Source organism: Hyaena hyaena, unplaced genomic scaffold (assembly GCF_003009895.1).
Source record: "Hyaena hyaena isolate Hyena2069 unplaced genomic scaffold, ASM300989v1 scaffold_170, whole genome shotgun sequence".
NCBI classification, from domain to species: Eukaryota; Metazoa; Chordata; class Mammalia; order Carnivora; family Hyaenidae; genus Hyaena; species Hyaena hyaena.
The window spans coordinates 2,716,686-2,727,928 of record NW_024080802.1 but is presented as its reverse complement, the minus strand read 5'-3'; the positions used below and the strand labels follow the sequence as shown (position 1 = coordinate 2,727,928).

The 11,243-nt window shown below is 35.6% G+C and overlaps 1 pseudogene; it reads right to left on the bottom strand.

Moving 5' to 3' along the window:
• Positions 1 to 9,814: 9,814 nt before the first annotated feature.
• On the bottom strand, positions 9,815 to 10,505 carry LOC120237071 (annotated as a pseudogene).
• Between the last annotated feature and the right edge of the window lie 738 nt (positions 10,506 to 11,243).

Sequence of the window (11,243 nt, the reverse complement as noted above, 5' to 3'; positions counted from 1 at the left end):
GCAAAGGCTTGAAGAAGTGAGGGAGTGAGCCATATGGATGGATCCCTGAAAGGAGAATGTTCCAAGCAGAGAGTACAGCCAGAGCAAAAGCCCCAATATGATAGCGTGCTTAGAACATCTGAGAAGTTCAGTGTTGCTAGGAGCAGAATGAGCTAGGGAAAGGTAGAAGGAAAGGTCAAGGAGGGGTCAAGAAAGCATGTCATAGAGGCCATTACAGAACTTTGACTTTTGTTCTGAGAGAAATACAGAATTATTGCATATTAAGATAAGTGTTTTAATATGTTTACATTCAAAAATTAATTGTTTAGTTAAGAAATAAGTACTTATATTAGACTCTTCTGATATTTCAATAAACTCTACGCCAGGTAGAGTTGAGGTATATAAAGTTTGAACCATTATTGTACATATCTCAAAATTCACATTTTTAATAATAAATATATCTTTTTGTCTTTAGAAACTTAGCTTCATATCTTTGAAGTGAATCACATAATAACATTATTGCTTAGAATGTAAATGTTGTCCTTCAGATTGTCAGAGGCTAAAAGCATTCCATTCCCCGTCCCGTTTTCTCCCACAAAAGAAACACTTCGAGTAGTTAAGCCTAGCTACACCCAATCTTAAACTAAAAAACACTTACGTATAAAGAGTAGAGGGAAATAATTTATTTGACAGTTTTTACCATCAAACATCTAAAGACATATAAATAGCTAATGACTTATTTTTGAACAGTATTCTTTAAGGTGCACTATTTTCTGAAAGCCTTTAGAGGGAGGGTTATGCTAACACATTTAAAAATATTTCAGATGATTAGGTTAATGCACAAGGGTGGCACCTGGGTGGCTTAGCCAGTTAAGCCAGTAAAGCCTCCAACTCTTGATCTCAGCTCACACCATCATCTCACAGTTCATGAGTTTGAGTCCTGCACTACAAGTGCAGAGCCTGCTTGAGATTCTCTGTCTCCCACTCTCTCTGCTTACCCCTTCCTCGCTTTCTACCTCTCTCTCAAAATAAGTAAAACATTAAAAAAATGTTTTTTTTTCAGCACAGAACCAGACCCAGGGCTTGAACCCGCGGACCATGAGATCATGAGCTGGGCCAAAGTCAGATGCTTAACTGACTGAGCCAACCAGGTGCCCCAATCAGTAAACATGTTTTAAAAATAAAGTAAATATTTCAAATGATAAATATATGCATATTACATGAATATATTTAATTACATACATTGTTTTATTTTATCTGAGATTAAAATCCTAGAGAGTCTTTATGACCCAACACAAATATCATATTTGAGTGATTTTATTTAAAATGAGAATTATGGTACTTACAAACAAATAGGTACTAAAATCACTGCTTATATTCAGTAAACAATATACCTTCATTTTTTAATGTACTTAAGTGGCAGGCAAGGTATTATTTGTGTAAAAATTATCCTATTGAATACATAGATTTTACTATAGCAAGCAATCAACCCTAGTCACTAAATAATTTTCAGTTAATAGAAGTATAAACCTAGGACATAATTTTTAATCTTTCAAAGACTTCATTTGGGTAATAGGTACAAAGAACTCCTTTTAAAATGTCCAGTTAATGGGCGCCTGGGTGACTCAGTCGGTTAAGCCTCTGACTTCAGCTCAGGTCATGATCTCACAATTCGTGGGTTCGAGCCCTGAGTCAGGATCTGTGCTGACAGCTAGCTCAGAGCCTGAAGCCTGCTTCAGATTCTGTGTCTCCCCCTCTCTCTGACCCTCCCCTGCTCATGCTGCCTCTATCTCTCTCTCAAAAATAAATAAAACATTAAAAAAATAAAATGTCCAGTTAAGCAGAGGTTTTATGTATTTTGTTTCATTTCTGTATTTTTGCAGTAAGATCAGAAGTTCAGTTTGGGATGCTAAATTTGAGATTACACTCAGATATCTAAGAGGAAAGGGATCTGGGCTGGAAAAGTTAATTGGGTGTACTTGCTACATCTGTATTAAAGTGCACTGAATGGATCATCAAGAAATGAGTGTGGTTTAACAGAAGGGGCCAGAGACCGCGCCATGGAATATTCCTTCATTGGACAGGACAGGAAGGTGAGGGAGGAAGAGAATAAGAAAGAGCAACAACAACAGAAGCCAAAACAAGACTTAAAAAATGTACCAAGGAATGTACAGCAAATGAAGATTCCAAAATGACCACTAGAATTCATTCCATAAAAAATCTTGATAAGAGTAGCTTCAGTGGAAATGAAAGTCTGAGTGAGTGTAACAAAGAATGCAAGATGAAGAAGATTTCCATTCTAGTAATTCCACAAGTAAACTGGATCAACCTCCTTCCAGATAAGGAAAGCAAACTTGACAAAATGGAAAAAAAAATTCCAGGGTACTAGAAAGATCACAACAACATCAAAAACCGCAGAGAGATATGCAAGGCATTCGGGAGCACATTTTTCTTTCATTTTCAGGGATATCTACGGATAACGGGATGGCCAGCTAAAAGGTTCAGAAGCTGAGTAGAACTTCCAACAACTCTCAGGCCTGGTGGGCAAACATTGGACTCAGTGCTTGCCAAGGAGCATGAGCTCTGGTTTAAAAAAAATCCAAGCATTATATTGGGATCCTAAAGGTATGAGAAGGAACAGCTGGGCTGTCCAGTGACCCAAATTAGTGTCAAAAGATCTCAGTCTGATTAGGTTAAGGCAATCAATGGGGAGGAGGCTGATTTTACCCCTTCAAGGACATTTGACCGTATCTTAGACATTTTTATTGTTATCCTGGGGGACTGTTGCTGCATCTAGTAGGTAGAGACCAGGGATGTGCTAAAGATCCTAAAATGCACAGGGCAGCTTCACAGTAAAAGATTATTCAGTTAACAATGTCATTGGCACTGAGGTCCAGAAACCCTGGATTAAGGAGATCTGGAATTACTAGTGCCTCTCTTTGCTCTAGGAAACTAATAAAATCCTCTTAGAATAAAAATAATGCTATTCTGGGACTCAAGCTGTATCTACAATTGGTTTTATTTAACATCAGATGAGAGGTCAAAAATAATCAGGTACATGAGGAGATTAGACAATGAGATGAAAATTAAAAGAAACGACATGAAATTATCTGATGAATTTTATATTTTTAATTTTCTTATGGAAAATTTCAAACATACAAACAAAGGAAAAAATAGACATGGTAGAAAGAAAAATGAACACCCTTCTAAATATCTCCCGGGGATAACAATCAACATTAATTCATAAATACTCTTTTGTTTTATCTATCCTGTTTACCACCACTGAATTCTTCTAAGAAATTGTCATAACTTTTCACCTATAAGTACTTCAGCATATATCTTTAGAAGATCATCTTTCTAAAAAATAGCTCATGGACTGAATGTTTGTGTCCTCGCACACCCCAAATTCACATGCTGAAGCCCTAAACTCCAGTGTGATGGTATTTGAGATGAGGCCTTTGGAAGGTAATTAGGGTTAAATGAGGTCATGAGGGTGCACATTCGTGATGGGATTAGTGCCTTTCTAACAAGAGACACCAGGGAGCTTGTTTCACTCTCTTCCCATGTAAACACAGAAAAGAGGACACATGGGTATAGAGCAACATGGCAGCTGTCTGCCAGAGCGAGAGCCTTCTCCAGAGCCTCACCATACTGGCATACCAATCTCAAACTTTCAGTCTCCAGAAATGTGAAAGACTAAGTTTGTATTGTTCAAGCCAGCCAGTCTATGGTATTTTGTTATGGCAACGTTAGATGAGGAATATAATATGTACCAATAATACCACTATCACTCCATAAGAAAAAAAAAAAAGACAACCCTATAATCCATTTTACAGCTTGATTTTTACCTTCCTGAATTGCCTCAAAGACTCTTCTAGTCAGATTATGAGCCTTAGGACCCAAACACTAAAATAGATCTATGAAACATATTCAGAGAAGTTTAGCTTCTTGCTTTTTCCTTCCAAAAGAGGCAGAAACTTCTTTCCCCATAGGCGATTAATTTGTTTTGTGACTTAGCATTCCATATTTTAAATATGAGTAAAGATACATACACCTGTATTCATAATACCTTCCCATTTTTAAGATAAATAGTAGCATATTTACGTTTTCTTCTACAGCTTTTGATGTAATATATTTTTGTTACAGTGCTTCTTACCATCAGAGTAATTTAAATTTATTTCCTCACATCTTTATTGACTTGGTTTCATATATATTTATTTTTTATTTAAATAGTTTTTCATTTTTTTATTGATGTATAATTGGCATATGATGTTATATTAGTTATAGGTGTGCAGCATATTGATTTGGCAAGTCTGTATAATACTGCTCATCACAATAAGTGTAGTTACCATCTGTCATCATACAGCGTTACTATAATATCATTGACTATATTCCCTATGCTGTCCTTTTCATCTCTGACTTATTTATTTTATAACTGGAAGTTTGTGTCTCTTAATCCCCTATATCTATTTCACCCATTCCAATCCACTTCCCCTCTGACAACTACCAGTTTATTCTCTATATTTAAGAATTAGTTTTTGTTTATTTTCAGATTCCACTTATAAGTGAAATATTTTAGTATTTGTCTTTCTCTGCCTGACTTATTGCACTTAAAATAATAGTCTCTAGGTCCATCCATGTTGTTGCAAATGGCAGGATCTTATTCTTTTTATAGCTAATATTGTTTTATATATACATATCACATCTTATCCATTCATCGATTGATGGACATTCACTTCCTTCTCTTGACTATTATAAAAGCAATGCTGCCATAGACAAAGGGATGCAGGTATATTTGAAGTAGTGTTTTCATTTTCTTTGAGTAAATTACTGAATTTATGGTAATGGAATTATTGGATCCTATAGTATTTTTATTTTTAATTTTTTGAAGAAACTTCTCACACATTGTTTTCCACAGTGATTGCACCAATTTATTTACATTCTCACCAATAGTGCAGAAGGGTTCCCTTTTATCCACATCCTCATCAACACTTGTTATATATTGTCATTTTGATTCTAGATATTCTGACAGATGTGGTTTTGATTTGCATTTCCCTGAAATTAGTGATATTGAGCATCTTTTCATGTGTCTATTGTTCCCATTTCTTTGGGAAAGTGTTTATGTAGGTCCTCTGCCACTTTTAATTGGATTATTTTTTGATGTTGAGCTGTATAAGTTCTTTATATATTTTGGATATTAAAACATTTTATTGGATATATCACTTGCAAATAACTTCTCTCATTTAGTGGGTTGCCTTTTGGTTTTGTCAATGGTTTCCTTCATTGTGCAAAAGCTTTATATTTTGGTGTAGTTCTAATAATTTATTTTTGCTTTTATTTCCTATGCCTGAGGAGATATATCCATAAATATGTTGCTAAGGCCAATGTGCGAGAGATTGCTACCTTTGTCTCTTTTAGGAGTGTTATGGTCTCCGTTATCACATTTAGGTCTTTAATCCATTTTGAATTTATTTTTGTGTATTGTTTAAGTAGTCCCGTTTCATTCTTTTACATGTAGCTATGCAGTTTTCCCAGAACCACTTATTGCAAAGATTGTCTTTTCCCTATTGTATATTCTTGCTTCTTTTGTCTCTCTATCCTGTTCCATTGATCTGTGTGTCTATTTTTATTGTGCCAGCACCATACTGTTTTGATTACCATAGATTTGTAGTATATCTTGAAATCTAGGATTGTGATACTTCCAACTTTGTTCTTATTTCTCAAGATTGCTTTGACTATTTGGGAGTCTTCTGTGGTTTAATACAAATTTTAGGATTATTTGTCCTACTTCTGTGAAAAATGATATTGGTATTTTGATAGAGACTGCATTGAATATGTAGATTATTTTGGGTATTATGAACATTTTAACAATATTAGTTCTTCCAATCCATGTGCATGGAATATCTTTCCATTTGTTTATGTTATTTTCAATTTCTTTCATAAATGTTTTATAGTTTTCAGTGTAAGTCTTTTACCACTTCAGTTAGATTTATTCCTAGGCATTTGATTATTCTTGCTGGAATTGTAAATAGGGTGGTCTTCTTATTTCTCTTCCTGCTACCTTATTATTGATGCATAGGAGTGCAACATATTTTAGTATATTTTATATCCTGAAACTTTTTGCATTAGAACTTTTAAGTTCTACGAGGTTTATGGTGAAGTCTTTAGGGTTTTCTCTATCTCTCTCTCTACCTATATATGTATATAATATCATGTCAACTGCAAATAGTCACAGATTTACTTCTTTCTAACCAATTGGGATGCTTTTTATTTCTTTTTCTTCTCTGCTGCAGCTAGGGCTTCCTGTGTTGAAAAAAAGTGGTGAGAATGGGCATCGTAGTAGTATCTGATAGTCGAGGAAAAGATTTCAGTTTTCACCATTGAGAATGATGTTATCTATCGGTTTTTCCATGTATGTGTTTTATTAAGTTGAGTTATATTCCCTCTAAACTCATTTTGTTGAGAGGTTTTATCATGAATGGGTATTGTACTTTGTCAAAAGCTTTTTCTACATCTCATCTTAGGTGACCATATTATTTTTCTCCTTCCTCTTGTTAATGTGATGTATCATGATTGATTTGCAAATATTGAACTACATTTGTATCCCTACAATAAATCCTACATTTGTCACTTGATTGTGACAAATGATTTTTTAAATGTATTGTTTGATTCAGTTTGCTAATATTTTATTGAAGGTTTTTGCATTTATATTCATTAGAGGTATTGGCCTGTAGTTCTCTCTTTTGCAGTGCCTTTTTTTATTTTAGTATCAGGATAACTCTAGCCCTGTTGAATGAATTTGGAACTTTTCCTTCCTTTTCTATTTTTTGGAATAGTTGGAAAAGAATAGGCATTAACTCGCCTTTAAATGTTTGGTAGAATTCATCTGTGAAACCATCTGGTCCTGCACTTTTGTTTGTTGGGAATTTTTTGACTACCAATTCAGTTTCATTACCATAACTCATCTGTTCACATTTTTAAAATTTCTTCCTGATTCTGTTTTGGAAGATTTTATGTTTCTAGGAATTTATCCATTTCCTCTATTCATTCTTCCAATTTTTAATATAATTTTTCATAATCTCTTATAATTCTTTGCATTTTGTTGGTGGTGTTTGTTATTTCTTCTCCATTTATGATTTTTTTAAATTTGAGTTCTCTTTTTTTCCTGATGAGTCTGACTAAAGATTTATCACTTTGGTTTATCTTTTCAAAGAACCATCTTTTGGTTTCATCGATCTTTCTGTTGTCTTTTTAGTCTCTATTTCATTTATTTCTGCTCTAATCTTTATTTTTTCCTTTCTTCTACTAGCTTTGGGCTTTGTTCTTTTTCTAGCTATCTTAGAGGTAAGGTAAGGTTAGGTTGTTTGAGATTTTTCTTATTTATATAGTCCTGTATCGCTACATATTTCCCTCTTAGAACTATTTTGGCTATATCTCAAAGATTTTGGTCGATATGTTTTCATTCTCATTTGTCTCCATGTATTTTTAAATTTCTTTGATTTCTTTGTTGACTCATTGGTTTATAATAACATGTTACTTAGCTTCCATGTTTTTCAGTTTTTTCTAACTTTACTTGGTAATTGATTTTGAGTTTTATACCATTATGGTCAACAAAGATACTTGATATGTTTATCAAGTTAGATTTATCAAGATTTGTTTTGGGGCCACACGTGATTTATCCTGGAAAATGTTCCATGTGCCCTTGAAAAGAATCGTCTTCTGGGTGGCTCAGGATACTATCTCATGGTTCATGAGATCCAGGCCACATTAGGTTCTGTGATGACAGTATGAAGGTTGCTTGGAATTTTCTCCCCCTCTCTCTCTCTGCCCCTTCCCTACTTGTGTTCTCTCTCTCAAAATAAAAAAAAAAATTTTTTTTAAAAGAAAAGAATGCATATTCTGCTGTATTCAGATAAGATGTTCTGTATATATCTCTTAGGTCCATCTGGTCTAATATGTCATCCAGAGCCACTGTTTCCTTATTGATTTTCTGTGTAGATATATTCATTGTTGTAACTGGGTGTTAAAGTCTCCTACTATTATTATATCACTGTCAATTTCTCCCATTATGTCTGTTAATACTTGCTTTATATATTTAGGTGCTCCTATGGTGAATGCATAGATATTTATAATTGGTGTGAACTTTTGTTGGATTGATCCATTTATTGTTATGTAATGCCTTTCTTTGTCTCTTGTTACAGTCTTTGTTTAAAAGTCTCTTTCATCTGATATGAATATTGCTACATCAGCTTTCTTTTTTTTGCTCTGTTTGCATGGTTAATATTTTTCCATCCTTTCACTTTCAGTCTGTTTGTGTCTTTAGGTCTGAAGTGAATCTCTTGTAGGTATCATATAGATAGCTCTTGTTTTTTATCCATGCAGTCACCCTATGTCTTTGATTGGAGCATTTAGTCCATTTACATTTAAAGTAATTATAATTTTTTTATGATTCAAGGATTTATTAATTCATACATGCAAAACATACTGCTAATTGCATTAGCAAAAGATCAATGTAAAAACACTCCACAAGTCTGAAATTGTCAACTTAAAAAATTGTGTTCTAGTGGTTGAAAGGTCCAACCTTGTATTCTTGCCTATAAATTGTACAGAACTTGGTTAGCAGCAGCAGCAGCTTACACAACCTCACAGACCTGTGAGGAATATGGTTAATTAGGCAGAGCAACAGGGTGTGTGTGTGTGTGTGTGTGTGGGCAGCGGGGCGGCAGATGAGGTGAGGAGGAGGGTCAGCGTTAGTCAATGTACTGATGATCTGGCGAGACAATGATGTTAAGAAAGTTCATAGTTTAGGAATATCTAAAATATTTCAAAAAGTATAAAGCTGCAATACATGATTTTTACATATAATTACTAGAAAACCAAGGAAAGCACTTATTAGCTTTCAGTAAAGTAACAAGGGAACGGGAATGCACTTTTACTAATCTACAAAAAAAAAATCTAACCAATTATCAGAAAGATTTTATAATACAAGGAGGCATATTGTTCATTCAGAAGGGGTTCTTATAAGCAAAGCACTGAGCTACTATAGGAATGCCCAGTTCAAAGATGAATTAAATGCTCGATCTCAGGAGGGATGGCAGGTCTAAGAAAAGAAGCTTAAAACAGTTAGTGATGATATCGACCTTTCATCATTCACTGCATCAGATAGAAATTAACCTTTTAAGATTTTACCTATGACACTTTCACTCAGTTTAATAACGACGTGCACAGTGTAGTGTAAATTCACGTCCATGTTTAGTCAGAATACCACCTTTGTCCTCTGACCACCTCCCAGGCAGCACATGCCTGCTCCTGCGTGCCTGCAGCCACGGCGAACCCTTTATCACAGAGAAGGGAGTCAGAGGGCTGTTCCAATCCTAGCAAAAGTTAATACACTAACTTAAAAAAAAATCTCACTACAAAATCAAAAAGTTTAATCCAGAGAGCTGAGTCATTACCCTTGTTCCATGAGGACACAGAGCATGGTGTTGGGGCAGACACGGGGTGCGCTAAGTGGCAATATTCAGAAAGGATGTTGTGCGGCTCTCCTGAGACTAGTTAGCAGGTGTTTGAGTGTCCAAATTTGAGATGCTTCATTCTCTTCTTAAAGACAAAGGTCTTAAACGGTTTATTGCTTAGTGTTCTCAGCACAACCATGCAATTTAGTTCACAAGGCTTTTTAGCAACTCTTAATCTGAGCAAACGTAGGGGTTTTTGAAAAATAAGGTTTTAAGAAAGCTTGCCATTTGGGGGATAAATTTTAACGTAATATGAAAGTTTGAAGTCTTAAACTGTAAACAAATAAAACCTAAAAATTGCTGATTGTCTCAAAATTGTTCTATGGGAAAATTAATCTGTAACAAAAACTTGGCATTGAGCGTGAAGGCTCCATTTTTGAGCAAAGCATACAAAGGTTCCGAGGGGGGACAGGGCAGGAGAGGGGCCGAGATGTGTACAACAGCAGGCATTTTCTCTTCCTCTTCTTGACCGGAGGGGGCCAGAGGACTACTCAGATCGCTTCATCAAACACTGCCTCGAGGCCTCAAGTGCATGACAGCTAGGCACTCCAGGTATTTTACAGCACCGATCTAACTTCGCCACGGCCAAACCCTGCCAGTACGTGATGGGAGTCAGTTTCTTCTTTAGTTTCTTAATCGTGTCTTTGTCATCCCTGAGGTCAAATTTAGTCCCCACCTAGATGATGGGGGTGTTGGGACAGTGGTGTTGCACTTCAGGGTACCACTTGGCTTGAACATTTTCCAATGATGCAGGACTCACAAGAGAAAAGCAAATTAAGAATACGTCTGTTTGCTGATAGGATAAGGAACGTAGTCTGTCATAATCTTCTTGTCCAGCTGTATCCCATAAACCCAGATTCACTGGGTTTCCATCCACCATAATACTGTCAAAATAGCTGTCAAAGACCATGGGGATATATTTTCCAGGAAAGGCACTGGTTGTATAACTAATCAGTAGGCACGTTTTACTATAGCTCTGTCTCTCACCACCACACATTTGAGGGCCTGCATCTGGGCTGCTTGCTGGGCCTCGGTGGGCTTGGGGCATGTGGGCAGGCAGATGGGCAGGTGGCTGAGGGTGGTGGGGTGCAGGGTGCTAGGGCTGCTGTTCACGCTGCCTTGTCCTCCGCCAACCAGAAGACAGAGCCCAGCAGTGGCCACCACCCAAAGCTGGGGAATACTCTAAAGTAACTATTGATAGGTATGTACTTGATGCCATTCTGTTCATCGTAGCTACTTTTAAAATTATAATTAACATACAGTGTTATATTAGTTTCAGATATACGACATGATGATTCAACAATTCTATACATAACACAGTGCTCATCACAATTAGTGTAGTCACCATCTGTCACCAAATAATGTTATTACAGTTTCATTAACTATATTCCCTGGGCTGTACTTTTCAGCCCTGTGACCTATTTGTATTTTAACTGAAAATGTGTACCTCTTATTCCCTTTTGTACTTCTCTGTTCTTTTTCTCTTGCTCTCTTCCTTTGTGGTTTGATGGCCTTCTTTAGTGTTATGCTTGTATTCCTTTCTCTTTGTTTTTTCTATATTACAGATCTTTGATTTGTGGTTACTATTGGGTTCAATTATAACATCTTATGTGTCTAGTAGTCTATATTGAGTAGATGATCTCTTAAGTTTGAACACATCTAAAAGCACTAAATTTTTACTTTCCACTTCACATTTTATGTATATAATATCATATTTTACATATTTAGTATATATCTCCTTTGACTAAT